The sequence below is a fragment of the Oncorhynchus mykiss genome, unplaced genomic scaffold, assembly GCF_013265735.2.
Source record: "Oncorhynchus mykiss isolate Arlee unplaced genomic scaffold, USDA_OmykA_1.1 un_scaffold_476, whole genome shotgun sequence".
Lineage (NCBI taxonomy): Eukaryota > Metazoa > Chordata > Actinopteri > Salmoniformes > Salmonidae > Oncorhynchus > Oncorhynchus mykiss.
Genome location: NW_023493923.1, coordinates 64,623 through 88,652, shown reverse-complemented (window position 1 = coordinate 88,652; position 24,030 = coordinate 64,623). Strand labels below are relative to the sequence as shown.

The window sequence follows — 24,030 nt, the reverse complement described above, 5'->3', positions numbered from 1 at the left end:
CAAGGTTAGTTTGTATCTCATCCCCCAACAATCTGTGCTACAAATTATGGCTACAGTATATGCAATTTCATCCACTTTTTGTGATTGCCTTTTTCAGCTTACACTTACTGCCACTACCGCCTGAGTACGCCTGATCTCGTCCGATCTCGAAGCTAAGCAGGGTCGGGCCTGGTTAGTACTTGGATGGGAGACCGCCTGGGAATACCAGGTGCTGTAAGCTTTTTGTCACTGCCTTGTGGAATTTCAACTCTTGTCCCGTTTTTTTCCACAAGGCTGAAATATGTGCCCTCGCTTTTGAAATAAGTAGCAAGGTTAGTTTGTATTTCATCCAACAATCTGTGCTACAAATTATGGCTACAGTATATGCAATTTCATCCACTTTTTGAGATTGCTTTCGCTTACGGCACACCCGGCCTGAGTACGCCTGATCTCGTCCGATCTCGAAGCTAAGCAGGGTCGGGCCTGGTTAGTACTTGGATGGGAGACCGCCTGGGAATACCAGGTGCTGTAAGCTTTTTGTCACTGCCTTGTGGATTTCAACTCTTTGTCCGTTTTTTCCCACAAGCTGAATATGTGCCCTCGCTTTGAAATAAGTAAGCAAGGTTAGTTTGTATTTTTTTTTCTCCAACAATCTGTGCTACAAATTATGGCTACAAGTATATGCAATTTCATCCACTTTTTGAGATTGCCTTTTCGCTTACGGCCACACCGGCCTGAGTACGCCTGATCTCGTCCGATCTCGGAAGCTAAGCAGGGTCGGGCCTGGTTAGTACTTGGATGGGAGACCGCCTGGGAATACCAGGTGCTGTAAGCTTTTTGTCACTGCCTTGTGGAATTTCAACTCTTTGTCCGTTTTTTTCCCACAAGGCTGAAATATGTGCCCTCGCTTTGAAATAAGTAAGCAAGGTTAGTTTGTATTTCATCCAACAATCTGTGCTACAAATTATGGCTACAGTATATGCAATTTCATCCACTTTTTGAGATTGCCTTTCGCTTGCGGCCACACCGGCCTGAGTACGCCTGATCTCGTCCGATCTCGGAAGCTAAGCAGGGTCGGGCCTGGTTAGTACTTGGATGGGAGACCGCCTGGGAATACCAGGTGCTGTAAGCTTTTTGTCACTGCCTTGTGGAATTTCAACTCTTTGTCCGTTTTTTTCCCACAAGGCTGAAATATGTGCCCTCGCTTTGAAATAAGTAAGCAAGGTTAGTTTGTATTTCATCCAACAATCTGTGCTACAAATTATGGCTACAGTATATGCAATTTCATCCACTTTTTGAGATTGCCTTTCGCTTACGGCCACCCGGCCTGAGTACGCCTGATCTCGTCCGATCTCGGAAGCTAAGCAGGGTCGGGCCTGGTTAGTACTTGGATGGGAGACCGCCTGGGAATACCAGGTGCTGTAAGCTTTTTGTCACTGCCTTGTGGAATTTCAACTCTTTGTCCGTTTTTTCCCACAAGGCTGAAATATGTGCCCTCGCTTTGAAATAAGTAAGCAAGGTTAGTTTGTATTTCATCCAACAATCTGTGCTACAAATTATGGCTACAGTATATGCAATTTCTTCCACTTTTTGAGTGACACAAAGATGCTTATCTAAATGGTGGAAATGCAACAGCTGTTAATCAGGCTCACTTTGACTTTACATGGTGCACCAAGAGATAGTTTCTCGCTTACGGCCACACCGGCCTGAGTACGCCTGATCTCGTCCGATCTCGGAAGCTAAGCAGGTCGGGCCTGGTTAGTACTTGGATGGGAGACCGCCTGGGAATACCAGGTGCTGTAAGCTTTTTGTCACTGCCTTGTGGAATTTCAACTCTTTGTCCGTTTTTTCCCACAAGGCTGAAATATGTGCCCTCGCTTTGAAATAAGTAAGCAAGGTTAGTTTGTATTTCATCCAACAATCTGTGCTACAAATTATGGCTACAGTATATGCAATTTCATCCACTTTTTGAGATTGCCTTTCGCTTACGGCCACACCGGCCTGAGTACGCCTGATCTCGTCCGATCTCGGAAGCTAAGCAGGGTCGGGCCTGGTTAGTACTTGGATGGGAGACCGCCTGGGAATACCAGGTGCTGTAAGCTTTTTGTCACTGCCTTGTGGAATTTCAACTCTTTGTCCGTTTTTTTCCCACAAGGCTGAAATATGTGCCCTCGCTTTGAAATAAGTAAGCAAGGTTAGTTTTGTATTTCATCCAACAATCTGTGCTACAAATTATGGCTACAGTATATGCAATTTCATCCACTTTTTGAGATTGCCTTTCGCTTACGGCCACACCGGCCTGAGTACGCCTGATCTCGTCCGATCTCGGAAGCTAAGCAGGGTCGGGCCTGGTTAGTACTTGGATGGGAGACCGCCTGGGAATACCAGGTGCTGTAAGCTTTTTGTCACTGCCTTGTGGAATTTCAACTCTTTGTCCGTTTTTTTCCACAAGGCTGAAATATGTGCCCTCGCTTTGAAATAAGTAAGCAAGGTTAGTTTGTATTTCATCCAACAATCTGTGCTACAAATTATGGCTACAGTATATGCAATTTCATCCACTTTTTGAGATTGCCTTTCGCTTACGGCCACACCGGCCTGAGTACGCCTGATCTCGTCCGATCTCGGAAGCTAAGCAGGGTCGGGCCTGGTTAGTACTTGGATGGGAGACCGCCTGGGAATACCAGGTGCTGTAAGCTTTTTGTCACTGCCTTGTGGAATTTCAACTCTTTGTCCGTTTTTTCCCACAAGGCTGAAATATGTGCCCTCGCTTTGAAATAAGTAAGCAAGGTTAGTTTGTATTTCATCCAACAATCTGTGCTACAAATTATGGCTACAGTATATGCTTTTCATCCACTTTTTGAGATTGCCTTTCGCTTACGGCCACACCGGCCTGAGTACGCCTGATCTCGTCCGATCTCGGAAGCTAAGCAGGGTCGGGCCTGGTTAGTACTTGGATGGGAGACCGCCTGGGAATACCAGGTGCTGTAAGCTTTTTGTCACTGCCTTGTGGAATTTCAACTCTTTGTCCGTTTTTTCCCACAAGGCTGAAATATGTGCCCTCGCTTTGAAATAAGTAAGCAAGGTTAGTTTGTATTTCATCCAACAATCTGTGCTACAATTATGGCTACAGTATATGCAATTTCATCCACTTTTTGAGATTGCCTTTCGCTTACGGCCACACCGGCCTGAGTACGCCTGATCTCGTCCGATCTCGGAAGCTAAGCAGGTCGGGCCTGGTTAGTACTTGGATGGGAGACCGCCTGGGAATACCAGGTGCTGTAAGCTTTTTGTCACTGCCTTGTGGAATTTCAACTCTTTGTCCGTTTTTTCCCACAAGGCTGAAATATGTGCCCTCGCTTTGAAATAAGTAAGCAAGGTTAGTTTGTATTTCATCCAACAATCTGTGCTACAAATTATGGCTACAGTATATGCAATTTCATCCACTTTTTGAGATTGCCTTTCGCTTACGGCCACCCGGCCTGAGTACGCCTGATCTCGTCCGATCTCGGAAGCTAAGCAGGGTCGGGCCTGGTTAGTACTTGGATGGGAGACCGCCTGGGAATACCAGGTGCTGTAAGCTTTTTGTCACTGCCTTGTGGAATTTCAACTCTTTGTCCGTTTTTTTCCCACAAGGCTGAAATATGTGCCCTCGCTTTGAAATAAGTAAGCAAGGTTAGTTTGTATTTCATCCAACAATCTGTGCTACAAATTATGGCTACAGTATATGCAATTTCATCCACTTTTTGAGATTGCCTTTCGCTTACGGCCACACCGGCCTGAGTACGCCTGATCTCGTCCGATCTCGGAAGCTAAGCAGGGTCGGGCCTGGTTAGTACTTGGATGGGAGACCGCCTGGGAATACCAGGTGCTGTAAGCTTTTTGTCACTGCCTTGTGGAATTTCAACTCTTTGTCCGTTTTTTCCCACAAGGCTGAAATATGTGCCCTCGCTTTGAAATAAGTAAGCAAGGTTAGTTTGTATTTCATCCAACAATCTGTGCTACAAATTATGGCTACAGTATATGCAATTTCTTCCACTTTTTGAGTGACACAAAGATGCTTATCTAATGGTGGAAATGCAACAGCTGTTAATCAGGCTCACTTTGACTTTACATGGTGCACCAAGAGATAGTTTCTCGCTTACGGCCACACCGGCCTGAGTACGCCTGATCTCGTCCGATCTCGGAAGCTAAGCAGGTCGGGCCTGGTTAGTACTTGGATGGGAGACCGCCTGGGAATACCAGGTGCTGTAAGCTTTTTGTCACTGCCTTGTGGAATTTCAACTCTTTGTCCGTTTTTTCCCACAAGGCTGAAATATGTGCCCTCGCTTTGAAATAAGTAAGCAAGGTTAGTTTGTATTTCATCCAACAATCTGTGCTACAAATTATGGCTACAGTATATGCAATTTCATCCACTTTTTGAGATTGCCTTTCGCTTACGGCCACACCGGCCTGAGTACGCCTGATCTCGTCCGATCTCGGAAGCTAAGCAGGGTCGGGCCTGGTTAGTACTTGGATGGGAGACCGCCTGGGAATACCAGGTGCTGTAAGCTTTTTGTCACTGCCTTGTGGAATTTCAACTCTTTGTCCGTTTTTTCCCACAAGGCTGAAATATGTGCCCTCGCTTTGAAATAAGTAAGCAAGGTTAGTTTGTATTTCATCCAACAATCTGTGCTACAAATTATGGCTACAGTATATGCAATTTCATCCACTTTTTGAGATTGCCTTTCGCTTACGGCCACACCGGCCTGAGTACGCCTGATCTCGTCCGATCTCGGAAGCTAAGCAGGGTCGGGCCTGGTTAGTACTTGGATGGGAGACCGCCTGGGAATACCAGGTGCTGTAAGCTTTTTGTCACTGCCTTGTGGAATTTCAACTCTTTGTCCGTTTTTTCCCACAAGGCTGAAATATGTGCCCTCGCTTTGAAATAAGTAAGCAAGGTTAGTTTGTATTTCATCCAACAATCTGTGCTACAAATTATGGCTACAGTATATGCAATTTCTTCCACTTTTTGAGTGACACAAAGATGCTTATCTAAATGGTGGAAATGCAACAGCTGTTAATCAGGCTCACTTTGACTTTACATAGTGCACCAAGAGATAGTTTCTCGCTTACGGCCACACCGGCCTGAGTACGCCTGATCTCGTCCGATCTCGGAAGCTAAGCAGGGTCGGGCCTGGTTAGTACTTGGATGGGAGACCGCCTGGGAATACCAGGTGCTGTAAGCTTTTTGTCACTGCCTTGTGGAATTTCAACTCTTTGTCCGTTTTTTCCCACAAGGCTGAAATATGTGCCCTCGCTTTGAAATAAGTAAGCAAGGTTAGTTTGTATTTCATCCAACAATCTGTGCTACAAATTATGGCTACAGTATATGCAATTTCATCCACTTTTTGAGATTGCCTTTCGCTTACGGCCACACCGGCCTGAGTACGCCTGATCTCGTCCGATCTCGGAAGCTAAGCAGGGTCGGGCCTGGTTAGTACTTGGATGGGAGACCGCCTGGGAATACCAGGTGCTGTAAGCTTTTTGTCACTGCCTTGTGGAATTTCAACTCTTTGTCCGTTTTTTCCCACAAGGCTGAAATATGTGCCCTCGCTTTGAAATAAGTAAGCAAGGTTAGTTTGTATTTCATCCAACAATCTGTGCTACAAATTATGGCTACAGTATATGCAATTTCTTCCACTTTTTGAGTGACACAAAGATGCTTATCTAAATGGTGGAAATGCAACAGCTGTTAATCAGGCTCACTTTGACTTTACATAGTGCACCAAGAGATAGTTTCTCGCTTACGGCCACACCGGCCTGAGTACGCCTGATCTCGTCCGATCTCGGAAGCTAAGCAGGGTCGGGCCTGGTTAGTACTTGGATGGGAGACCGCCTGGGAATACCAGGTGCTGTAAGCTTTTTGTCACTGCCTTGTGGAATTTCAACTCTTTGTCCGTTTTTTCCCACAAGGCTGAAATATATGTGCCCTCGCTTTGAAATAAGTAAGCAAGGTTAGTTTGTATTTCATCCAACAATCTGTGCTACAAATTATGGCTACAGTATATGCAATTTCATCCACTTTTTGAGATTGCCTTTCGCTTACGGCCACACCGGCCTGAGTACGCCTGATCTCGTCCGATCTCGGAAGCTAAGCAGGGTCGGGCCTGGTTAGTACTTGGATGGGAGACCGCCTGGGAATACCAGGTGCTGTAAGCTTTTTGTCACTGCCTTGTGGAATTTCAACTCTTTGTCCGTTTTTTCCCACAAGGCTGAAATATGTGCCCTCGCTTTGAAATAAGTAAGCAAGGTTAGTTTGTATTTCATCCAACAATCTGTGCTACAAATTATGGCTACAGTATATGCAATTTCATCCACTTTTTGAGATTGCCTTTCGCTTACGGCCACACCGGCCTGAGTACGCCTGATCTCGTCCGATCTCGGAAGCTAAGCAGGGTCGGGCCTGGTTAGTACTTGGATGGGAGACCGCCTGGGAATACCAGGTGCTGTAAGCTTTTTGTCACTGCCTTGTGGAATTTCAACTCTTTGTCCGTTTTTTCCCACAAGGCTGAAATATGTGCCCTCGCTTTGAAATAAGTAAGCAAGGTTAGTTTGTATTTCATCCAACAATCTGTGCTACAAATTATGGCTACAGTATATGCAATTTCATCCACTTTTTGAGATTGCCTTTCGCTTACGGCCACACCGGCCTGAGTACGCCTGATCTCGTCCGATCTCGGAAGCTAAGCAGGGTCGGGCCTGGTTAGTACTTGGATGGGAGACCGCCTGGGAATACCAGGTGCTGTAAGCTTTTTGTCACTGCCTTGTGGAATTTCAACTCTTTGTCCGTTTTTTCCCACAAGGCTGAAATATGTGCCCTCGCTTTGAAATAAGTAAGCAAGGTTAGTTTGTATTTCATCCAACAATCTGTGCTACAAATTATGGCTACAGTATATGCAATTTCATCCACTTTTTGAGATTGCCTTTCGCTTACGGCCACACCGGCCTGAGTACGCCTGATCTCGTCCGATCTCGGAAGCTAAGCAGGGTCGGGCCTGGTTAGTACTTGGATGGGAGACCGCCTGGGAATACCAGGTGCTGTAAGCTTTTTGTCACTGCCTTGTGGAATTTCAACTCTTTGTCCGTTTTTTCCCACAAGGCTGAAATATGTGCCCTCGCTTTGAAATAAGTAAGCAAGGTTAGTTTGTATTTCATCCAACAATCTGTGCTACAAATTATGGCTACAGTATATGCAATTTCTTCCACTTTTTGAGTGACACAAAGATGCTTATCTAATGGTGGAAATGCACAGCTGTTAATCAGCTCACTTTGACTTTCATGGTGCACCAAGAGATAGTTTCTCGCTTACGGCCACACCGGCCTGAGTACGCCTGATCTCGTCCGATCTCGGAAGCTAAGCAGGGTCGGGCCTGGTTAGTACTTGGATGGGAGACCGCCTGGGAATACCAGGTGCTGTAAGCTTTTTGTCACTGCCTTGTGGAATTTCAACTCTTTGTCCGTTTTTTCCCACAAGGCTGAAATATGTGCCCTCGCTTTGAAATAAGTAAGCAAGGTTAGTTTGTATTTCATCCAACAATCTGTGCTACAAATTATGGCTACAGTATATGCAATTTCTTCCACTTTTTGAGTGACACAAAGATGCTTATCTAAATGGTGGAAATGCAACAGCTGTTAATCAGGCTCACTTTGACTTTACATAGTGCACCAAGAGATAGTTTCTCGCTTACGGCCACACCGGCCTGAGTACGCCTGATCTCGTCCGATCTCGGAAGCTAAGCAGGTCGGGCCTGGTTAGTACTTGGATGGGAGACCGCCTGGGAATACCAGGTGCTGTAAGCTTTTTGTCACTGCCTTGTGGAATTTCAACTCTTTGTCCGTTTTTTCCCCACAAGGCTGAAATATGTGCCCTCGCTTTGAAATAAGTAAGCAAGGTTAGTTTGTATTTCATCCAACAATCTGTGCTACAAATTATGGCTACAGTATATGCAATTTCATCCACTTTTTGAGATTGCCTTTCGCTTACGGCCACACCGGCCTGAGTACGCCTGATCTCGTCCGATCTCGGAAGCTAAGCAGGGTCGGGCCTGGTTAGTACTTGGATGGGAGACCGCCTGGGAATACCAGGTGCTGTAAGCTTTTTGTCACTGCCTTGTGGAATTTCAACTCTTTGTCCGTTTTTTCCCACAAGGCTGAAATATGTGCCCTCGCTTTGAAATAAGTAAGCAAGGTTAGTTTGTATTTCATCCAACAATCTGTGCTACAAATTATGGCTACAGTATATGCAATTTCATCCACTTTTTGAGATTGCCTTTCGCTTACGGCCACACGGCCTGAGTACGCCTGATCTCGTCCGATCTCGGAAGCTAAGCAGGGTCGGGCCTGGTTAGTACTTGGATGGGAGACCGCCTGGGAATACCAGGTGCTGTAAGCTTTTTGTCACTGCCTTGTGGAATTTCAACTCTTTGTCCGTTTTTTCCCACAAGGCTGAAATATGTGCCCTCGCTTTGAAATAAGTAAGCAAGGTTAGTTTGTATTTCATCCAACAATCTGTGCTACAAATTATGGCTACAGTATATGCAATTTCTTCCACTTTTTGAGTGACACAAAGATGCTTATCTAAATGGTGGAAATGCAACAGCTGTTAATCAGGCTCACTTTGACTTTACATAGTGCACCAAGAGATAGTTTCTCGCTTACGGCCACACCGGCCTGAGTACGCCTGATCTCGTCCGATCTCGGAAGCTAAGCAGGGTCGGGCCTGGTTAGTACTTGGATGGGAGACCGCCTGGGAATACCAGGTGCTGTAAGCTTTTTGTCACTGCCTTGTGGAATTTCAACTCTTTGTCCGTTTTTTCCCACAAGGCTGAAATATGTGCCCTCGCTTTGAAATAAGTAAGCAAGGTTAGTTTGTATTTCATCCAACAATCTGTGCTACAAATTATGGCTACAGTATATGCAATTTCATCCACTTTTTGAGATTGCCTTTCGCTTACGGCCACACCGGCCTGAGTACGCCTGATCTCGTCCGATCTCGGAAGCTAAGCAGGGTCGGGCCTGGTTAGTACTTGGATGGGAGACCGCCTGGGAATACCAGGTGCTGTAAGCTTTTTGTCACTGCCTTGTGGAATTTCAACTCTTTGTCCGTTTTTTTCCCACAAGGCTGAAATATGTGCCCTCGCTTTGAAATAAGTAAGCAAGGTTAGTTTGTATTTCATCCAACAATCTGTGCTACAAATTATGGCTACAGTATATGCAATTTCTTCCACTTTTTGAGTGACACAAAGATGCTTATCTAAATGGTGGAAATGCAACAGCTGTTAATCAGCTCACTTTGACTTTACATAGTGCACCAAGAGATAGTTTCTCGCTTACGGCCACACGGCCTGAGTACGCCTGATCTCGTCCGATCTCGGAAGCTAAGCAGGGTCGGGCCTGGTTAGTACTTGGATGGGAGACCGCCTGGGAATACCAGGTGCTGTAAGCTTTTTGTCACTGCCTTGTGGAATTTCAACTCTTTGTCCGTTTTTTCCCACAAGGCTGAAATATGTGCCCTCGCTTTGAAATAAGTAAGCAAGGTTAGTTTGTATTTCATCCAACAATCTGTGCTACAAATTATGGCTACAGTATATGCAATTTCATCCACTTTTTGAGATTGCCTTTCGCTTACGGCCACACCGGCCTGAGTACGCCTGATCTCGTCCGATCTCGGAAGCTAAGCAGGGTCGGGCCTGGTTAGTACTTGGATGGGAGACCGCCTGGGAATACCAGGTGCTGTAAGCTTTTTGTCACTGCCTTGTGGAATTTCAACTCTTTGTCCGTTTTTTTCCACAAGGCTGAAATATGTGCCCTCGCTTTGAAATAAGTAAGCAAGGTTAGTTTGTATTTCATCCAACAATCTGTGCTACAAATTATGGCTACAGTATATGCAATTTCTTCCACTTTTTGAGTGACACAAAGATGCTTATCTAAATGGTGGAAATGCAACAGCTGTTAATCAGGCTCACTTTGACTTTACATAGTGCACCAAGAGATAGTTTCTCGCTTACGGCCACACCGGCCTGAGTACGCCTGATCTCGTCCGATCTCGGAAGCTAAGCAGGGTCGGGCCTGGTTAGTACTTGGATGGGAGACCGCCTGGGAATACCAGGTGCTGTAAGCTTTTTGTCACTGCCTTGTGGAATTTCAACTCTTTGTCCGTTTTTTCCCACAAGGCTGAAATATGTGCCCTCGCTTTGAAATAAGTAAGCAAGGTTAGTTTGTATTTCATCCAACAATCTGTGCTACAAATTATGGCTACAGTATATGCAATTTCATCCACTTTTTGAGATTGCCTTTCGCTTACGGCCACACCGGCCTGAGTACGCCTGATCTCGTCCGATCTCGGAAGCTAAGCAGGGTCGGGCCTGGTTAGTACTTGGATGGGAGACCGCCTGGGAATACCAGGTGCTGTAAGCTTTTTGTCACTGCCTTGTGGAATTTCAACTCTTTGTCCGTTTTTTCCCACAAGGCTGAAATATGTGCCCTCGCTTTGAAATAAGTAAGCAAGGTTAGTTTGTATTTCATCCAACAATCTGTGCTACAAATTATGGCTACAGTATATGCAATTTCTTCCACTTTTTGAGTGACACAAAGATGCTTATCTAAATGGTGGAAATGCAACAGCTGTTAATCAGGCTCACTTTGACTTTACATGGTGCACCAAGAGATAGTTTCTCGCTTACGGCCACACCGGCCTGAGTACGCCTGATCTCGTCCGATCTCGGAAGCTAAGCAGGGTCGGGCCTGGTTAGTACTTGGATGGGAGACCGCCTGGGAATACCAGGTGCTGTAAGCTTTTTGTCACTGCCTTGTGGAATTTCAACTCTTTGTCCGTTTTTTCCCACAAGGCTGAAATATGTGCCCTCGCTTTGAAATAAGTAAGCAAGGTTAGTTTGTATTTCATCCAACAATCTGTGCTACAAATTATGGCTACAGTATATGCAATTTCATCCACTTTTTGAGATTGCCTTTCGCTTACGGCCACACCGCCTGAGTACGCCTGATCTCGTCCGATCTCGGAAGCTAAGCAGGGTCGGGCCTGGTTAGTACTTGGATGGGAGACCGCCTGGGAATACCAGGTGCTGTAAGCTTTTTGTCACTGCCTTGTGGAATTTCAACTCTTTGTCCGTTTTTTCCCACAAGGCTGAAATATGTGCCCTCGCTTTGAAATAAGTAAGCAAGGTTAGTTTGTATTTCATCCAACAATCTGTGCTACAAATTATGGCTACAGTATATGCAATTTCATCCACTTTTTGAGATTGCCTTTCGCTTACGGCCACACCGGCCTGAGTACGCCTGATCTCGTCCGATCTCGGAAGCTAAGCAGGGTCGGGCCTGGTTAGTACTTGGATGGGAGACCGCCTGGGAATACCAGGTGCTGTAAGCTTTTTGTCACTGCCTTGTGGAATTTCAACTCTTTGTCCGTTTTTTCCCCACAAGGCTGAAATATGTGCCCTCGCTTTGAAATAAGTAAGCAAGGTTAGTTTGTATTTCATCCAACAATCTGTGCTACAAATTATGGCTACAGTATATGCAATTTCATCCACTTTTTGAGATTGCCTTTCGCTTACGGCCACACCGGCCTGAGTACGCCTGATCTCGTCCGATCTCGGAAGCTAAGCAGGGTCGGGCCTGGTTAGTACTTGGATGGGAGACCGCCTGGGAATACCAGGTGCTGTAAGCTTTTTGTCACTGCCTTGTGGAATTTCAACTCTTTGTCCGTTTTTTCCCACAAGGCTGAAATATGTGCCCTCGCTTTGAAATAAGTAAGCAAGGTTAGTTTGTATTTCATCCAACAATCTGTGCTACAAATTATGGCTACAGTATATGCAATTTCATCCACTTTTTGAGATTGCCTTTCGCTTACGGCCACACCGGCCTGAGTACGCCTGATCTCGTCCGATCTCGGAAGCTAAGCAGGGTCGGGCCTGGTTAGTACTTGGATGGGAGACCGCCTGGGAATACCAGGTGCTGTAAGCTTTTTGTCACTGCCTTGTGGAATTTCAACTCTTTGTCCGTTTTTTCCCACAAGGCTGAAATATGTGCCCTCGCTTTGAAATAAGTAAGCAAGGTTAGTTTGTATTTCATCCAACAATCTGTGCTACAAATTATGGCTACAGTATATGCAATTTCTTCCACTTTTTGAGTGACACAAAGATGCTTATCTAAATGGTGGAAATGCAACAGCTGTTAATCAGGCTCACTTTGACTTTACATGGTGCCCAAGAGATAGTTTCTCGCTTACGGCCACACCGGCCTGAGTACGCCTGATCTCGTCCGATCTCGGAAGCTAAGCAGGGTCGGGCCTGGTTAGTACTTGGATGGGAGACCGCCTGGGAATACCAGGTGCTGTAAGCTTTTTGTCACTGCCTTGTGGAATTTCAACTCTTTGTCCGTTTTTTTCCCACAAGGCTGAAATATGTGCCCTCGCTTTGAAATAAGTAAGCAAGGTTAGTTTGTATTTCATCCAACAATCTGTGCTACAAATTATGGCTACAGTATATGCAATTTCATCCACTTTTTGAGATTGCCTTTCGCTTACGGCCACACCGGCCTGAGTACGCCTGATCTCGTCCGATCTCGGAAGCTAAGCAGGGTCGGGCCTGGTTAGTACTTGGATGGGAGACCGCCTGGGAATACCAGGTGCTGTAAGCTTTTTGTCACTGCCTTGTGGAATTTCAACTCTTTGTCCGTTTTTTCCCACAAGGCTGAAATATGTGCCCTCGCTTTGAAATAAGTAAGCAAGGTTAGTTTGTATTTCATCCAACAATCTGTGCTACAAATTATGGCTACAGTATATGCAATTTCTCCACTTTTTGAGTGACACAAAGATGCTTATCTAAATGGTGGAAATGCAACAGCTGTTAATCAGGCTCACTTTGACTTTACATAGTGCACCAAGAGATAGTTTCTCGCTTACGGCCACACCGGCCTGAGTACGCCTGATCTCGTCCGATCTCGGAAGCTAAGCAGGGTCGGGCCTGGTTAGTACTTGGATGGGAGACCGCCTGGGAATACCAGGTGCTGTAAGCTTTTTGTCACTGCCTTGTGGAATTTCAACTCTTTGTCCGTTTTTTTCCACAAGGCTGAAATATGTGCCCTCGCTTTGAAATAAGTAAGCAAGGTTAGTTTGTATTTCATCCAACAATCTGTGCTACAAATTATGGCTACAGTATATGCAATTTCATCCACTTTTTGAGATTGCCTTTCGCTTACGGCCACACCGGCCTGAGTACGCCTGATCTCGTCCGATCTCGGAAGCTAAGCAGGGTCGGGCCTGGTTAGTACTTGGATGGGAGACCGCCTGGGAATACCAGGTGCTGTAAGCTTTTTGTCACTGCCTTGTGGAATTTCAACTCTTTGTCCGTTTTTTCCCCCACAAGGCTGAAATATGTGCCCTCGCTTTGAAATAAGTAAGCAAGGTTAGTTTGTATTTCATCCAACAATCTGTGCTACAAATTATGGCTACAGTATATGCAATTTCTTCCACTTTTTGAGTGACACAAAGATGCTTATCTAAATGTGGAAATGCAACAGCTGTTAATCAGGCTCACTTTGACTTTACATAGTGCACAAGAGATAGTTTCTCGCTTACGGCCACACCGGCCTGAGTACGCCTGATCTCGTCCGATCTCGGAAGCTAAGCAGGGTCGGGCCTGGTTAGTACTTGGATGGGAGACCGCCTGGGAATACCAGGTGCTGTAAGCTTTTTGTCACTGCCTTGTGGAATTTCAACTCTTTGTCCGTTTTTTCCCACAAGGCTGAAATATGTGCCCTCGCTTTGAAATAAGTAAGCAAGGTTAGTTTGTATTTCATCCAACAATCTGTGCTACAAATTATGGCTACAGTATATGCAATTTCATCCCACTTTTTGAGATTGCCTTTCGCTTACGGCCACACCGGCCTGAGTACGCCTGATCTCGTCCGATCTCGGAAGCTAAGCAGGGTCGGGCCTGGTTAGTACTTGGATGGGAGACCGCCTGGGAATACCAGGTGCTGTAAGCTTTTTGTCACTGCCTTGTGGAATTTCAACTCTTTGTCCGTTTTTTCCCACAAGGCTGAAATATGTGCCCTCGCTTTGAAATAAGTAAGCAAGGTTAGTTTGTATTTCATCCAACAATCTGTGCTACAAATTATGGCTACAGTATATGCAATTTCATCCACTTTTTGAGATTGCCTTTCGCTTACGGCCACACCGGCCTGAGTACGCCTGATCTCGTCCGATCTCGGAAGCTAAGCAGGGTCGGGCCTGGTTAGTACTTGGATGGGAGACCGCCTGGGAATACCAGGTGCTGTAAGCTTTTTGTCACTGCCTTGTGGAATTTCAACTCTTTGTCCGTTTTTTCCCACAAGGCTGAAATATGTGCCCTCGCTTTGAAATAAGTAAGCAAGGTTAGTTTGTATTTCATCCAACAATCTGTGCTACAAATTATGGCTACAGTATATGCAATTTCTTCCTTTTTGAGTGACACAAAGATGCTTATCTAAGGTGGAAATGCAACAGCTGTTAATCAGGCTCACTTTGACTTTACATGGTGCACCAAGATAGTTTCTCGCTTACGGCCACACCGGCCTGAGTACGCCTGATCTCGTCCGATCTCGGAAGCTAAGCAGGGTCGGGCCTGGTTAGTACTTGGATGGGAGACCGCCTGGGAATACCAGGTGCTGTAAGCTTTTTGTCACTGCCTTGTGGAATTTCAACTCTTTGTCCGTTTTTTCCCACAAGGCTGAAATATGTGCCCTCGCTTTGAAATAAGTAAGCAAGGTTAGTTTGTATTTCATCCAACAATCTGTGCTACAAATTATGGCTACAGTATATGCAATTTCATCCACTTTTTGAGATTGCCTTTCGCTTACGGCCACACCGGCCTGAGTACGCCTGATCTCGTCCGATCTCGGAAGCTAAGCAGGGTCGGGCCTGGTTAGTACTTGGATGGGAGACCGCCTGGGAATACCAGGTGCTGTAAGCTTTTTGTCACTGCCTTGTGGAATTTCAACTCTTTGTCCGTTTTTTCCCACAAGGCTGAAATATGTGCCCTCGCTTTGAAATAAGTAAGCAAGGTTAGTTTGTATTTCATCCAACAATCTGTGCTACAAATTATGGCTACAGTATATGCAATTTCTTCCACTTTTTGAGTGACACAAGATGCTTATCTAAATGGTGGAAATGCAACAGCTGTTAATCAGGCTCACTTTGACTTTACATGGTGCACCAAGAGATAGTTTCTCGCTTACGGCCACACCGGCCTGAGTACGCCTGATCTCGTCCGATCTCGGAAGCTAAGCAGGGTCGGGCCTGGTTAGTACTTGGATGGGAGACCGCCTGGGAATACCAGGTGCTGTAAGCTTTTTGTCACTGCCTTGTGGAATTTCAACTCTTTGTCCGTTTTTTCCCACAAGGCTGAAATATGTGCCCTCGCTTTGAAATAAGTAAGCAAGGTTAGTTTGTATTTCATCCAACAATCTGTGCTACAAATTATGGCTACAGTATATGCAATTTCATCCACTTTTTGAGATTGCCTTTCGCTTACGGCCACACCGGCCTGAGTACGCCTGATCTCGTCCGATCTCGGAAGCTAAGCAGGTCGGGCCTGGTTAGTACTTGGATGGGAGACCGCCTGGGAATACCAGGTGCTGTAAGCTTTTTGTCACTGCCTTGTGGAATTTCAACTCTTTGTCCGTTTTTTCCCACAAGGCTGAAATATGTGCCCTCGCTTTGAAATAAGTAAGCAAGGTTAGTTTGTATTTCATCCAACAATCTGTGCTACAAATTATGGCTACAGTATATGCAATTTCATCCACTTTTTGAGATTGCCTTTCGCTTACGGCCACACCGGCCTGAGTACGCCTGATCTCGTCCGATCTCGGAAGCTAAGCAGGGTCGGGCCTGGTTAGTACTTGGATGGGAGACCGCCTGGGAATACCAGGTGCTGTAAGCTTTTTGTCACTGCCTTGTGGAATTTCAACTCTTTGTCCGTTTTTTCCCACAAGGCTGAAATATGTGCCCTCGCTTTGAAATAAGTAAGCAAGGTTAGTTTGTATTTCATCCAACAATCTGTGCTACAAATTATGGCTACAGTATATGCAATTTCATCCACTTTTTGAGATTGCCTTTCGCTTACGGCCACACCGGCCTGAGTACGCCTGATCTCGTCCGATCTCGGAAGCTAAGCAGGGTCGGGCCTGGTTAGTACTTGGATGGGAGACCGCCTGGGAATACCAGGTGCTGTAAGCTTTTTGTCACTGCCTTGTGGAATTTCAACTCTTTGTCCGTTTTTTTCCCACAAGGCTGAAATATGTGCCCTCGCTTTGAAATAAGTAAGCAAGGTTAGTTTGTATTTCATCCAACAATCTGTGCTACAAATTATGGCTACAGTATATGCAATTTCTTCCACTTTTTGAGTGACACAAAGATGCTTATCTAAATGGTGGAAATGCAACAGCTGTTAATCAGGCTCACTTTGACTTTACATAGTGCACCAAGAGATAGTTTCTCGCTTACGGCCACACCGGCCTGAGTACGCCTGATCTCGTCCGATCTCGGAAGCTAAGCAGGGTCGGGCCTGGTTAGTACTTGGATGGGAGACCGCCTGGGAATACCAGGTGCTGTAAGCTTTTTGTCACTGCCTTGTGGAATTTCAACTCTTTGTCCGTTTTTTCCCACAAGGCTGAAATATGTGCCCTCGCTTTGAAATAAGTAAGCAAGGTTAGTTTGTATTTCATCCAACAATCTGTGCTACAAATTATGGCTACAGTATATGCAATTTCATCCACTTTTTGAGATTGCCTTTCGCTTACGGCCACACCGGCCTGAGTACGCCTGATCTCGTCCGATCTCGGAAGCTAAGCAGGGTCGGGCCTGGTTAGTACTTGGATGGGAGACCGCCTGGGAATACCAGGTGCTGTAAGCTTTTTGTCACTGCCTTGTGGAATTTCAACTCTTTGTCCGTTTTTTCCCACAAGGCTGAAATATGTGCCCTCGCTTTGAAATAAGTAAGCAAGGTTAGTTTGTATTTCATCCAACAATCTGTGCTACAAATTATGGCTACAGTATATGCAATTTCTTCCACTTTTTGAGTGACCAAAGATGCTTATCTAAATGGTGGAAATGCAACAGCTGTTAATCAGGCTCACTTTGACTTTACATAGTGCACCAAGAGATAGTTTCTCGCTTACGGCCACACGGCCTGAGTACGCCTGATCTCGTCCGATCTCGGAAGCTAAGCAGGGTCGGGCCTGGTTAGTACTTGGATGGGAGACCGCCTGGGAATACCAGGTGCTGTAAGCTTTTTGTCACTGCCTTGTGGAATTTCAACTCTTTGTCCGTTTTTTCCCACAAGGCTGAAATATGTGCCCTCGCTTTGAAATAAGTAAGCAAGGTTAGTTTGTATTTCATCCAACAATCTGTGCTACAAATTATGGCTACAGTATATGCAATTTCATCCACTTTTTGAGATTGCCTTTCGCTTACGGCCACACCGGCCTGAGTACGCCTGATCTCGTCCGATCTCGGAAGCTAAGCAGGGTCGGGCCTGGTTAGTACTTGGATGGGAGACCGCCTGGGAATACCAGGTGCTGTAAGCTTTTTGTCACTGCCTTGTGGAATTTCAACTCTTTGTCCGTTTTTTCCCACAAGGCTGAAATATGTGCCCTCGCTTTGAAATAAGTAAGCAAGGTTAGTTTGTATTTCATCCAACAATCTGTGCTACAAATTATGGCTACAGTATATGCAATTTCTTCCACTTTTTGAGTGACACAAAGATGCTTATCTAAATGGTGGAAATGCAACAGCTGTTAATCAGCTCACTTTGACTTTACATAGTGCACCAAGAGATAGTTTCTCGCTTACGGCCACACCGGCCTGAGTACGCCTGATCTCGTCCGATCTCGGAAGCTAAGCAGGGTCGGGCCTGGTTAGTACTTGGATGGGAGACCGCCTGGGAATACCAGGTGCTGTAAGCTTTTTGTCACTGCCTTGTGGAATTTCAACTCTTTGTCCGTTTTTTCCCACAAGGCTGAAATATGTGCCCTCGCTTTGAAATAAGTAAGCAAGGTTAGTTTGTATTTCATCCAACAATCTGTGCTACAAATTATGGCTACAGTATATGCAATTTCATCCACTTTTTGAGATTGCCTTTCGCTTACGGCCACACCGGCCTGAGTACGCCTGATCTCGTCCGATCTCGGAAGCTAAGCAGGGTCGGGCCTGGTTAGTACTTGGATGGGAGACCGCCTGGGAATACCAGGTGCTGTAAGCTTTTTGTCACTGCCTTGTGGAATTTCAACTCTTTGTCCGTTTTTTTTTTTCCCACAAGGCTGAAATATGTGCCCTCGCTTTGAAATAAGTAAGCAAGGTTAGTTTGTATTTCATCCAACAATCTGTGCTACAAATTATGGCTACAGTATATGCAATTTCATCCACTTTTTGAGATTGCCTTTCGCTTACGGCCACACCGGCCTGAGTACGCCTGATCTCGTCCGATCTCGGAAGCTAAGCAGGGTCGGGCCTGGTTAGTACTTGGATGGGAGACCGCCTGGGAATACCAGGTGCTGTAAGCTTTTTGTCACTGCCTTGTGGAATTTCAACTCTTTGTCCGTTTTTTCCCACAAGGCTGAAATATGTGCCCTCGCTTTGAAATAAGTAAGCAAGGTTAGTTTGTATTTCATCCAACAATCTGTGCTACAAATTATGGCTACAGTATATGCAATTTCATCCACTTTTTGAGATTGCCTTTCGCTTACGGCCACACCGGCCTGAGTACGCCTGATCTCGTCCGATCTCGGAAGCTAAGCAGGGTCGGGCCTGGTTAGTACTTGGATGGGAGACCGCCTGGGAATACCAGGTGCTGTAAGCTTTTTGTCACTGCCTTGTGGAATTTCAACTCTTTGTCCGTTTTTTTCCCACAAGGCTGAAATATGTGCCCTCGCTTTGAAATAAGTAAGCAAGGTTAGTTTGTATTTCATCCAACAATCTGTGCTACAAATTATGGCTACAGTATATGCAATTTCTTCCACTTTTTGAGTGACACAAAGATGCTTATCTAAATGGTGGAAATGCAACAGCTGTTAATCAGGCTCACTTTGACTTTACATAGTGCACCAAGAGATAGTTTCTCGCTTACGGCCACACCGGCCTGAGTACGCCTGATCTCGTCCGATCTCGGAAGCTAAGCAGGGTCGGGCCTGGTTAGTACTTGGATGGGAGACCGCCTGGGAATACCAGGTGCTGTAAGCTTTTTGTCACTGCCTTGTGGAATTTCAACTCTTTGTCCGTTTTTTCCCACAAGGCTGAAATATGTGCCCTCGCTTTGAAATAAGTAAGCAAGGTTAGTTTGTATTTCATCCAACAATCTGTGCTACAAATTATGGCTACAGTATATGCAATTTCATCCACTTTTTGAGATTGCCTTTCGCTTACGGCCACACCGGCCTGAGTACGCCTGATCTCGTCCGATCTCGGAAGCTAAGCAGGGTCGGGCCTGGTTAGTACTTGGATGGGAGACCGCCTGGGAATACCAGGTGCTGTAAGCTTTTTGTCACTGCCTTGTGGAATTTCAACTCTTTGTCCGTTTTTTCCCACAAGGCTGAAATATGTGCCCTCGCTTTGAAATAAGTAAGCAAGGTTAGTTTGTATTTCATCCAACAATCTGTGCTACAAATTATGGCTACAGTATATGCAATTTCATCCACTTTTTGAGATTGCCTTTCGCTTACGGCCACACCGGCCTGAGTACGCCTGATCTCGTCCGATCTCGGAAGCTAAGCAGGGTCGGGCCTGGTTAGTACTTGGATGGGAGACCGCCTGGGAATACCAGGTGCTGTAAGCTTTTTGTCACTGCCTTGTGGAATTTCAACTCTTTGTCCGTTTTTTCCCACAAGGCTGAAATATGTGCCCTCGCTTTGAAATAAGTAAGCAAGGTTAGTTTGTATTTCATCCAACAATCTGTGCTACAAATTATGGCTACAGTATATGCAATTTCTTCCACTTTTTGAGTGACACAAGATGCTTATCTAAATGGTGGAAATGCAACAGCTGTTAATCAGGCTCACTTTGACTTTACATGTGCCCAAAGATAGTTTCTCGCTTACGGCCACACCGGCCTGAGTACGCCTGATCTCGTCCGATCTCGGAAGCTAAGCAGGGTCGGGCCTGGTTAGTACTTGGATGGGAGACCGCCTGGGAATACCAGGTGCTGTAAGCTTTTTGTCACTGCCTTGTGGAATTTCAACTCTTTGTCCGTTTTTTCCCACAAGGCTGAAATATGTGCCCTCGCTTTGAAAAGTAAGCAAGGTTAGTTTGTATTTCATCCAACAATCTGTGCTACAAATTATGGCTACAGTATATGCAATTTCATCCACTTTTTGAGATTGCCTTTCGCTTACGGCCACACCGGCCTGAGTACGCCTGATCTCGTCCGATCTCGGAAGCTAAGCAGGGTCGGGCCTGGTTTAGTACTTGGATGGGAGACCGCCTGGGAATACCAGGTGCTGTAAGCTTTTTGTCACTGCCTTGTGGAATTTCAACTCTTTGTCCGTTTTTTTCCCACAAGGCTGAAATATGTGCCCTCGCTTTGAAATAAGTAAGCAAGGTTAGTTTGTATTTCATCCAACAATCTGTGCTACAAATTATGGCTACAGTATATGCAATTTCATCCACTTTTTGAGATTGCCTTTCGCTTACGGCCACACCGGCCTGAGTACGCCTGATCTCGTCCGATCTCGGAAGCTAAGCAGGGTCGGGCCTGGTTAGTACTTGGATGGGAGACCGCCTGGGAATACCAGGTGCTGTAAGCTTTTTGTCACTGCCTTGTGGAATTTCAACTCTTTGTCCGTTTTTTTCCCACAAGGCTGAAATATGTGCCCTCGCTTTGAAATAAGTAAGCAAGGTTAGTTTGTATTTCATCCAACAATCTGTGCTACAAATTATGGCTACAGTATATGCAATTTCATCCACTTTTTGAGATTGCCTTTCGCTTACGGCCACACCGGCCTGAGTACGCCTGATCTCGTCCGATCTCGGAAGCTAAGCAGGGTCGGGCCTGGTTAGTACTTGGATGGGAGACCGCCTGGGAATACCAGGTGCTGTAAGCTTTTTGTCACTGCCTTGTGGAATTTCAACTCTTTGTCCGTTTTTTCCCACAAGGCTGAAATATGTGCCCTCGCTTTGAAATAAGTAAGCAAGGTTAGTTTGTATTTCATCCAACAATCTGTGCTACAAATTATGGCTACAGTATATGCAATTTCTTCCACTTTTTGAGTGACACAAAGATGCTTATCTAAATGGTGGAAATGCAACAGCTGTTAATCAGGCTCACTTTGACTTTACATGGTGCACCAAGAGATAGTTTCTCGCTTACGGCCACACCGGCCTGAGTACGCCTGATCTCGTCCGATCTCGGAAGCTAAGCAGGGTCGGGCCTGGTTAGTACTTGGATGGGAGACCGCCTGGGAATACCAGGTGCTGTAAGCTTTTTGTCACTGCCTTGTGGAATTTCAACTCTTTGTCCGTTTTTTCCCACAAGGCTGAAATATGTGCCCTCGCTTTGAAATAAGTAAGCAAGGTTAGTTTGTATTTCATCCAACAATCTGTGCTACAAATTATGGCTACAGTATATGCAATTTCATCCACTTTTTGAGATTGCCTTTCGCTTACGGCCACACCGGCCTGAGTACGCCTGATCTCGTCCGATCTCGGAAGCTAAGCAGGGTCGGGCCTGGTTAGTACTTGGATGGGAGACCGCCTGGGAATACCAGGTGCTGTAAGCTTTTTGTCACTGCCTTGTGGAATTTCAACTCTTTGTCCGTTTTTTCCCACAAGGCTGAAATATGTGCCCTCGCTTTGAAATAAGTAAGCAAGGTTAGTTTGTATTTCATCCAACAATCTGTGCTACAAATTATGGCTACAGTATATGCAATTTCATCCACTTTTTGAGATTGCCTTTCGCTTACGGCCACACCGGCCTGAGTACGCCTGATCTCGTCCGATCTCGGAAGCTAAGCAGGGTCGGGCCTGGTTAGTACTTGGATGGGAGACCGCCTGGGAATACCAGGTGCTGTAAGCTTTTTGTCACTGCCTTGTGGAATTTCAACTCTTTGTCCGTTTTTTTCCCACAAGGCTGAAATATGTGCCCTCGCTTTGAAATAAGTAAGCAAGGTTAGTTTGTATTTCATCCAACAATCTGTGCTACAAATTATGGCTACAGTATATGCAATTTCATCCACTTTTTGAGATTGCCTTTCGCTTACGGCCACACCGGCCTGAGTACGCCTGATCTCGTCCGATCTCGGAAGCTAAGCAGGGTCGGGCCTGGTTAGTACTTGGATGGGAGACCGCCTGGGAATACCAGGTGCTGTAAGCTTTTTGTCACTGCCTTGTGGAATTTCAACTCTTTGTCCGTTTTTTCCCACAAGGCTGAAATATGTGCCCTCGCTTTGAAATAAGTAAGCAAGGTTAGTTTGTATTTCATCCAACAATCTGTGCTACAAATTATGGCTACAGTATATGCAATTTCTTCCACTTTTTGAGTGACACAAAGATGCTTATCTAAATGGTGGAAATGCAACAGCTGTTAATCGGCTCACTTTGACTTTACATGGTGCACCAAGAGAGTTTCTCGCTTACGGCCACACCGCCTGAGTACGCCTGATCTCGTCCGATCTCGGAAGCTAAGCAGGGTCGGGCCTGGTTAGTACTTGGATGGGAGACCGCCTGGGAATACCAGGTGCTGTAAGCTTTTTGTCACTGCCTTGTGGAATTTCAACTCTTTGTCCGTTTTTTCCCACAAGGCTGAAATATGTGCCCTCGCTTTGAAATAAGTAAGCAAGGTTAGTTTGTATTTCATCCAACAATCTGTGCTACAAATTATGGCTACAGTATATGCAATTTCATCCACTTTTTGAGATTGCCTTTCGCTTACGGCCACACCGGCCTGAGTACGCCTGATCTCGTCCGATCTCGGAAGCTAAGCAGGGTCGGGCCTGGTTAGTACTTGGATGGGAGACCGCCTGGGAATACCAGGTGCTGTAAGCTTTTTGTCACTGCCTTGTGGAATTTCAACTCTTTGTCCGTTTTTTCCCACAAGGCTGAAATATGTGCCCTCGCTTTGAAATAAGTAAGCAAGGTTAGTTTGTATTTCATCCAACAATCTGTGCTACAAATTATGGCTACAGTATATGCAATTTCATCCACTTTTTGAGATTGCCTTTCGCTTACGGCCACACCGGCCTGAGTACGCCTGATCTCGTCCGATCTCGGAAGCTAAGCAGGGTCGGGCCTGGTTAGTACTTGGATGGGAGACCGCCTGGGAATACCAGGTGCTGTAAGCTTTTTGTCACTGCCTTGTGGAATTTCAACTCTTTGTCCGTTTTTTCCCACAAGGCTGAAATATGTGCCCTCGCTTTGAAATAAGTAAGCAAGGTTAGTTTGTATTTCATCCAACAATCTGTGCTACAAATTATGGCTACAGTATATGCAATTTCATCCACTTTTTGAGATTGCCTTTCGCTTACGGCCACACCGGCCTGAGTACGCCTGATCTCGTCCGATCTCGGAAGCTAAGCAGGGTCGGGCCTGGTTAGTACTTGGATGGGAGACCGCCTGGGAATACCAGGTGCTGTAAGCTTTTTGTCACTGCCTTGTGGAATTTCAACTCTTTGTCCGTTTTTTCCCACAAGGCTGAAATATGTGCCCTCGCTTTGAAATAAGTAAGCAAGGTTAGTTTGTATTTCATCCAACAATCTGTGCTACAAATTATGGCTACAGTATATGCAATTTCTTCCACTTTTTGAGTGACACAAAGATGCTTATCTAAATGGTGGAAATGCAACAGCTGTTAATCAGGCTCACTTTGACTTTACATAGTGCACCAAGAGATAGTTTCTCGCTTACGGCCACACCGGCCTGAGTACGCCTGATCTCGTCCGATCTCGGAAGCTAAGCAGGGTCGGGCCTGGTTAGTACTTGGATGGGAGACCGCCTGGGAATACCAGGTGCTGTAAGCTTTTTGTCACTGC

At 45.7% G+C, this 24,030-nt stretch overlaps 70 non-coding genes and 5 pseudogenes across 70 annotated transcripts; all 75 read left to right on the top strand.

The window, feature by feature from the left end:
- The first annotated feature begins 102 nt into the window (after positions 1–102).
- LOC118957979 lies at positions 103–220 on the top strand (annotated as a pseudogene).
- Positions 221–396: 176 nt separating this feature from the next.
- LOC118957977 lies at positions 397–514 on the top strand (annotated as a pseudogene).
- A 181-nt stretch (positions 515–695) lies between these two features.
- LOC118957933 lies at positions 696–814 on the top strand. Its single transcript, XR_005047036.1, has one exon. It is a non-coding gene; the product is annotated as a 5S ribosomal RNA (ribosomal RNA).
- A 178-nt stretch (positions 815–992) lies between these two features.
- Positions 993–1,111, top strand: LOC118957934. The gene has a single exon (XR_005047037.1). It is a non-coding gene; the product is annotated as a 5S ribosomal RNA (ribosomal RNA).
- Positions 1,112–1,289: 178 nt separating this feature from the next.
- LOC118957951 lies at positions 1,290–1,407 on the top strand. Its single transcript, XR_005047054.1, has one exon. It is a non-coding gene; the product is annotated as a 5S ribosomal RNA (ribosomal RNA).
- A 260-nt stretch (positions 1,408–1,667) lies between these two features.
- On the top strand, positions 1,668–1,785 carry LOC118957940. The gene has a single exon (XR_005047043.1). It is a non-coding gene; the product is annotated as a 5S ribosomal RNA (ribosomal RNA).
- Positions 1,786–1,962: 177 nt separating this feature from the next.
- On the top strand, positions 1,963–2,081 carry LOC118957932. Its single transcript, XR_005047035.1, has one exon. It is a non-coding gene; the product is annotated as a 5S ribosomal RNA (ribosomal RNA).
- A 179-nt stretch (positions 2,082–2,260) lies between these two features.
- LOC118957931 lies at positions 2,261–2,379 on the top strand. Its single transcript, XR_005047034.1, has one exon. It is a non-coding gene; the product is annotated as a 5S ribosomal RNA (ribosomal RNA).
- Positions 2,380–2,556: 177 nt separating this feature from the next.
- On the top strand, positions 2,557–2,675 carry LOC118957929. The gene has a single exon (XR_005047032.1). It is a non-coding gene; the product is annotated as a 5S ribosomal RNA (ribosomal RNA).
- Positions 2,676–2,851: 176 nt separating this feature from the next.
- LOC118957928 lies at positions 2,852–2,970 on the top strand. Its single transcript, XR_005047031.1, has one exon. It is a non-coding gene; the product is annotated as a 5S ribosomal RNA (ribosomal RNA).
- A 176-nt stretch (positions 2,971–3,146) lies between these two features.
- On the top strand, positions 3,147–3,264 carry LOC118957939. Its single transcript, XR_005047042.1, has one exon. It is a non-coding gene; the product is annotated as a 5S ribosomal RNA (ribosomal RNA).
- Positions 3,265–3,441: 177 nt separating this feature from the next.
- LOC118957950 lies at positions 3,442–3,559 on the top strand. The gene has a single exon (XR_005047053.1). It is a non-coding gene; the product is annotated as a 5S ribosomal RNA (ribosomal RNA).
- A 178-nt stretch (positions 3,560–3,737) lies between these two features.
- LOC118957927 lies at positions 3,738–3,856 on the top strand. Its single transcript, XR_005047030.1, has one exon. It is a non-coding gene; the product is annotated as a 5S ribosomal RNA (ribosomal RNA).
- A 259-nt stretch (positions 3,857–4,115) lies between these two features.
- LOC118957938 lies at positions 4,116–4,233 on the top strand. Its single transcript, XR_005047041.1, has one exon. It is a non-coding gene; the product is annotated as a 5S ribosomal RNA (ribosomal RNA).
- Positions 4,234–4,410: 177 nt separating this feature from the next.
- LOC118957926 lies at positions 4,411–4,529 on the top strand. Its single transcript, XR_005047029.1, has one exon. It is a non-coding gene; the product is annotated as a 5S ribosomal RNA (ribosomal RNA).
- Positions 4,530–4,706: 177 nt separating this feature from the next.
- LOC118957925 lies at positions 4,707–4,825 on the top strand. Its single transcript, XR_005047028.1, has one exon. It is a non-coding gene; the product is annotated as a 5S ribosomal RNA (ribosomal RNA).
- A 260-nt stretch (positions 4,826–5,085) lies between these two features.
- Positions 5,086–5,204, top strand: LOC118957924. Its single transcript, XR_005047027.1, has one exon. It is a non-coding gene; the product is annotated as a 5S ribosomal RNA (ribosomal RNA).
- A 177-nt stretch (positions 5,205–5,381) lies between these two features.
- Positions 5,382–5,500, top strand: LOC118957923. Its single transcript, XR_005047026.1, has one exon. It is a non-coding gene; the product is annotated as a 5S ribosomal RNA (ribosomal RNA).
- A 260-nt stretch (positions 5,501–5,760) lies between these two features.
- Positions 5,761–5,879, top strand: LOC118957922. The gene has a single exon (XR_005047025.1). It is a non-coding gene; the product is annotated as a 5S ribosomal RNA (ribosomal RNA).
- Positions 5,880–6,058: 179 nt separating this feature from the next.
- On the top strand, positions 6,059–6,177 carry LOC118957921. The gene has a single exon (XR_005047024.1). It is a non-coding gene; the product is annotated as a 5S ribosomal RNA (ribosomal RNA).
- Positions 6,178–6,354: 177 nt separating this feature from the next.
- LOC118957920 lies at positions 6,355–6,473 on the top strand. Its single transcript, XR_005047023.1, has one exon. It is a non-coding gene; the product is annotated as a 5S ribosomal RNA (ribosomal RNA).
- A 177-nt stretch (positions 6,474–6,650) lies between these two features.
- On the top strand, positions 6,651–6,769 carry LOC118957918. Its single transcript, XR_005047021.1, has one exon. It is a non-coding gene; the product is annotated as a 5S ribosomal RNA (ribosomal RNA).
- A 177-nt stretch (positions 6,770–6,946) lies between these two features.
- LOC118957917 lies at positions 6,947–7,065 on the top strand. Its single transcript, XR_005047020.1, has one exon. It is a non-coding gene; the product is annotated as a 5S ribosomal RNA (ribosomal RNA).
- A 256-nt stretch (positions 7,066–7,321) lies between these two features.
- LOC118957916 lies at positions 7,322–7,440 on the top strand. Its single transcript, XR_005047019.1, has one exon. It is a non-coding gene; the product is annotated as a 5S ribosomal RNA (ribosomal RNA).
- A 260-nt stretch (positions 7,441–7,700) lies between these two features.
- Positions 7,701–7,818, top strand: LOC118957937. Its single transcript, XR_005047040.1, has one exon. It is a non-coding gene; the product is annotated as a 5S ribosomal RNA (ribosomal RNA).
- A 178-nt stretch (positions 7,819–7,996) lies between these two features.
- LOC118957915 lies at positions 7,997–8,115 on the top strand. Its single transcript, XR_005047018.1, has one exon. It is a non-coding gene; the product is annotated as a 5S ribosomal RNA (ribosomal RNA).
- A 177-nt stretch (positions 8,116–8,292) lies between these two features.
- LOC118957959 lies at positions 8,293–8,410 on the top strand (annotated as a pseudogene).
- A 260-nt stretch (positions 8,411–8,670) lies between these two features.
- LOC118957914 lies at positions 8,671–8,789 on the top strand. Its single transcript, XR_005047017.1, has one exon. It is a non-coding gene; the product is annotated as a 5S ribosomal RNA (ribosomal RNA).
- Positions 8,790–8,966: 177 nt separating this feature from the next.
- On the top strand, positions 8,967–9,085 carry LOC118957913. The gene has a single exon (XR_005047016.1). It is a non-coding gene; the product is annotated as a 5S ribosomal RNA (ribosomal RNA).
- A 260-nt stretch (positions 9,086–9,345) lies between these two features.
- Positions 9,346–9,463, top strand: LOC118957957 (annotated as a pseudogene).
- A 177-nt stretch (positions 9,464–9,640) lies between these two features.
- LOC118957912 lies at positions 9,641–9,759 on the top strand. The gene has a single exon (XR_005047015.1). It is a non-coding gene; the product is annotated as a 5S ribosomal RNA (ribosomal RNA).
- A 260-nt stretch (positions 9,760–10,019) lies between these two features.
- On the top strand, positions 10,020–10,138 carry LOC118957911. Its single transcript, XR_005047014.1, has one exon. It is a non-coding gene; the product is annotated as a 5S ribosomal RNA (ribosomal RNA).
- A 177-nt stretch (positions 10,139–10,315) lies between these two features.
- LOC118957910 lies at positions 10,316–10,434 on the top strand. Its single transcript, XR_005047013.1, has one exon. It is a non-coding gene; the product is annotated as a 5S ribosomal RNA (ribosomal RNA).
- A 260-nt stretch (positions 10,435–10,694) lies between these two features.
- Positions 10,695–10,813, top strand: LOC118957909. The gene has a single exon (XR_005047012.1). It is a non-coding gene; the product is annotated as a 5S ribosomal RNA (ribosomal RNA).
- A 177-nt stretch (positions 10,814–10,990) lies between these two features.
- Positions 10,991–11,108, top strand: LOC118957943. Its single transcript, XR_005047046.1, has one exon. It is a non-coding gene; the product is annotated as a 5S ribosomal RNA (ribosomal RNA).
- A 177-nt stretch (positions 11,109–11,285) lies between these two features.
- Positions 11,286–11,404, top strand: LOC118957907. Its single transcript, XR_005047010.1, has one exon. It is a non-coding gene; the product is annotated as a 5S ribosomal RNA (ribosomal RNA).
- A 178-nt stretch (positions 11,405–11,582) lies between these two features.
- Positions 11,583–11,701, top strand: LOC118957906. Its single transcript, XR_005047009.1, has one exon. It is a non-coding gene; the product is annotated as a 5S ribosomal RNA (ribosomal RNA).
- A 177-nt stretch (positions 11,702–11,878) lies between these two features.
- Positions 11,879–11,997, top strand: LOC118957905. Its single transcript, XR_005047008.1, has one exon. It is a non-coding gene; the product is annotated as a 5S ribosomal RNA (ribosomal RNA).
- A 259-nt stretch (positions 11,998–12,256) lies between these two features.
- On the top strand, positions 12,257–12,375 carry LOC118957904. Its single transcript, XR_005047007.1, has one exon. It is a non-coding gene; the product is annotated as a 5S ribosomal RNA (ribosomal RNA).
- Positions 12,376–12,553: 178 nt separating this feature from the next.
- Positions 12,554–12,672, top strand: LOC118957903. Its single transcript, XR_005047006.1, has one exon. It is a non-coding gene; the product is annotated as a 5S ribosomal RNA (ribosomal RNA).
- Positions 12,673–12,931: 259 nt separating this feature from the next.
- Positions 12,932–13,050, top strand: LOC118957902. Its single transcript, XR_005047005.1, has one exon. It is a non-coding gene; the product is annotated as a 5S ribosomal RNA (ribosomal RNA).
- Positions 13,051–13,227: 177 nt separating this feature from the next.
- Positions 13,228–13,346, top strand: LOC118957901. Its single transcript, XR_005047004.1, has one exon. It is a non-coding gene; the product is annotated as a 5S ribosomal RNA (ribosomal RNA).
- A 260-nt stretch (positions 13,347–13,606) lies between these two features.
- Positions 13,607–13,725, top strand: LOC118957900. The gene has a single exon (XR_005047003.1). It is a non-coding gene; the product is annotated as a 5S ribosomal RNA (ribosomal RNA).
- A 178-nt stretch (positions 13,726–13,903) lies between these two features.
- LOC118957899 lies at positions 13,904–14,022 on the top strand. Its single transcript, XR_005047002.1, has one exon. It is a non-coding gene; the product is annotated as a 5S ribosomal RNA (ribosomal RNA).
- Positions 14,023–14,199: 177 nt separating this feature from the next.
- Positions 14,200–14,318, top strand: LOC118957898. The gene has a single exon (XR_005047001.1). It is a non-coding gene; the product is annotated as a 5S ribosomal RNA (ribosomal RNA).
- Positions 14,319–14,572: 254 nt separating this feature from the next.
- LOC118957896 lies at positions 14,573–14,691 on the top strand. Its single transcript, XR_005046999.1, has one exon. It is a non-coding gene; the product is annotated as a 5S ribosomal RNA (ribosomal RNA).
- A 177-nt stretch (positions 14,692–14,868) lies between these two features.
- On the top strand, positions 14,869–14,987 carry LOC118957895. Its single transcript, XR_005046998.1, has one exon. It is a non-coding gene; the product is annotated as a 5S ribosomal RNA (ribosomal RNA).
- A 259-nt stretch (positions 14,988–15,246) lies between these two features.
- LOC118957894 lies at positions 15,247–15,365 on the top strand. Its single transcript, XR_005046997.1, has one exon. It is a non-coding gene; the product is annotated as a 5S ribosomal RNA (ribosomal RNA).
- A 177-nt stretch (positions 15,366–15,542) lies between these two features.
- LOC118957936 lies at positions 15,543–15,660 on the top strand. Its single transcript, XR_005047039.1, has one exon. It is a non-coding gene; the product is annotated as a 5S ribosomal RNA (ribosomal RNA).
- Positions 15,661–15,837: 177 nt separating this feature from the next.
- On the top strand, positions 15,838–15,956 carry LOC118957893. The gene has a single exon (XR_005046996.1). It is a non-coding gene; the product is annotated as a 5S ribosomal RNA (ribosomal RNA).
- A 177-nt stretch (positions 15,957–16,133) lies between these two features.
- On the top strand, positions 16,134–16,252 carry LOC118957892. The gene has a single exon (XR_005046995.1). It is a non-coding gene; the product is annotated as a 5S ribosomal RNA (ribosomal RNA).
- Positions 16,253–16,513: 261 nt separating this feature from the next.
- Positions 16,514–16,632, top strand: LOC118957891. The gene has a single exon (XR_005046994.1). It is a non-coding gene; the product is annotated as a 5S ribosomal RNA (ribosomal RNA).
- Positions 16,633–16,809: 177 nt separating this feature from the next.
- LOC118957890 lies at positions 16,810–16,928 on the top strand. The gene has a single exon (XR_005046993.1). It is a non-coding gene; the product is annotated as a 5S ribosomal RNA (ribosomal RNA).
- A 259-nt stretch (positions 16,929–17,187) lies between these two features.
- LOC118957956 lies at positions 17,188–17,305 on the top strand (annotated as a pseudogene).
- Positions 17,306–17,482: 177 nt separating this feature from the next.
- On the top strand, positions 17,483–17,601 carry LOC118957889. Its single transcript, XR_005046992.1, has one exon. It is a non-coding gene; the product is annotated as a 5S ribosomal RNA (ribosomal RNA).
- A 259-nt stretch (positions 17,602–17,860) lies between these two features.
- On the top strand, positions 17,861–17,979 carry LOC118957888. The gene has a single exon (XR_005046991.1). It is a non-coding gene; the product is annotated as a 5S ribosomal RNA (ribosomal RNA).
- A 177-nt stretch (positions 17,980–18,156) lies between these two features.
- Positions 18,157–18,275, top strand: LOC118957887. The gene has a single exon (XR_005046990.1). It is a non-coding gene; the product is annotated as a 5S ribosomal RNA (ribosomal RNA).
- A 182-nt stretch (positions 18,276–18,457) lies between these two features.
- LOC118957885 lies at positions 18,458–18,576 on the top strand. The gene has a single exon (XR_005046988.1). It is a non-coding gene; the product is annotated as a 5S ribosomal RNA (ribosomal RNA).
- A 177-nt stretch (positions 18,577–18,753) lies between these two features.
- LOC118957884 lies at positions 18,754–18,872 on the top strand. Its single transcript, XR_005046987.1, has one exon. It is a non-coding gene; the product is annotated as a 5S ribosomal RNA (ribosomal RNA).
- A 261-nt stretch (positions 18,873–19,133) lies between these two features.
- LOC118957883 lies at positions 19,134–19,252 on the top strand. The gene has a single exon (XR_005046986.1). It is a non-coding gene; the product is annotated as a 5S ribosomal RNA (ribosomal RNA).
- A 177-nt stretch (positions 19,253–19,429) lies between these two features.
- On the top strand, positions 19,430–19,548 carry LOC118957882. The gene has a single exon (XR_005046985.1). It is a non-coding gene; the product is annotated as a 5S ribosomal RNA (ribosomal RNA).
- Positions 19,549–19,725: 177 nt separating this feature from the next.
- On the top strand, positions 19,726–19,844 carry LOC118957881. Its single transcript, XR_005046984.1, has one exon. It is a non-coding gene; the product is annotated as a 5S ribosomal RNA (ribosomal RNA).
- Positions 19,845–20,100: 256 nt separating this feature from the next.
- On the top strand, positions 20,101–20,219 carry LOC118957880. The gene has a single exon (XR_005046983.1). It is a non-coding gene; the product is annotated as a 5S ribosomal RNA (ribosomal RNA).
- A 175-nt stretch (positions 20,220–20,394) lies between these two features.
- Positions 20,395–20,514, top strand: LOC118957946. The gene has a single exon (XR_005047049.1). It is a non-coding gene; the product is annotated as a 5S ribosomal RNA (ribosomal RNA).
- Positions 20,515–20,692: 178 nt separating this feature from the next.
- Positions 20,693–20,811, top strand: LOC118957879. The gene has a single exon (XR_005046982.1). It is a non-coding gene; the product is annotated as a 5S ribosomal RNA (ribosomal RNA).
- Positions 20,812–20,989: 178 nt separating this feature from the next.
- Positions 20,990–21,108, top strand: LOC118957878. The gene has a single exon (XR_005046981.1). It is a non-coding gene; the product is annotated as a 5S ribosomal RNA (ribosomal RNA).
- A 260-nt stretch (positions 21,109–21,368) lies between these two features.
- On the top strand, positions 21,369–21,487 carry LOC118957877. Its single transcript, XR_005046980.1, has one exon. It is a non-coding gene; the product is annotated as a 5S ribosomal RNA (ribosomal RNA).
- A 177-nt stretch (positions 21,488–21,664) lies between these two features.
- Positions 21,665–21,783, top strand: LOC118957876. Its single transcript, XR_005046979.1, has one exon. It is a non-coding gene; the product is annotated as a 5S ribosomal RNA (ribosomal RNA).
- Positions 21,784–21,960: 177 nt separating this feature from the next.
- LOC118957874 lies at positions 21,961–22,079 on the top strand. Its single transcript, XR_005046977.1, has one exon. It is a non-coding gene; the product is annotated as a 5S ribosomal RNA (ribosomal RNA).
- Positions 22,080–22,257: 178 nt separating this feature from the next.
- On the top strand, positions 22,258–22,376 carry LOC118957873. Its single transcript, XR_005046976.1, has one exon. It is a non-coding gene; the product is annotated as a 5S ribosomal RNA (ribosomal RNA).
- A 257-nt stretch (positions 22,377–22,633) lies between these two features.
- Positions 22,634–22,751, top strand: LOC118957942. Its single transcript, XR_005047045.1, has one exon. It is a non-coding gene; the product is annotated as a 5S ribosomal RNA (ribosomal RNA).
- Positions 22,752–22,928: 177 nt separating this feature from the next.
- LOC118957872 lies at positions 22,929–23,047 on the top strand. The gene has a single exon (XR_005046975.1). It is a non-coding gene; the product is annotated as a 5S ribosomal RNA (ribosomal RNA).
- A 177-nt stretch (positions 23,048–23,224) lies between these two features.
- LOC118957871 lies at positions 23,225–23,343 on the top strand. The gene has a single exon (XR_005046974.1). It is a non-coding gene; the product is annotated as a 5S ribosomal RNA (ribosomal RNA).
- Positions 23,344–23,520: 177 nt separating this feature from the next.
- LOC118957870 lies at positions 23,521–23,639 on the top strand. The gene has a single exon (XR_005046973.1). It is a non-coding gene; the product is annotated as a 5S ribosomal RNA (ribosomal RNA).
- Positions 23,640–23,899: 260 nt separating this feature from the next.
- On the top strand, positions 23,900–24,018 carry LOC118957869. The gene has a single exon (XR_005046972.1). It is a non-coding gene; the product is annotated as a 5S ribosomal RNA (ribosomal RNA).
- The last annotated feature ends 12 nt before the right edge of the window (positions 24,019–24,030 follow it).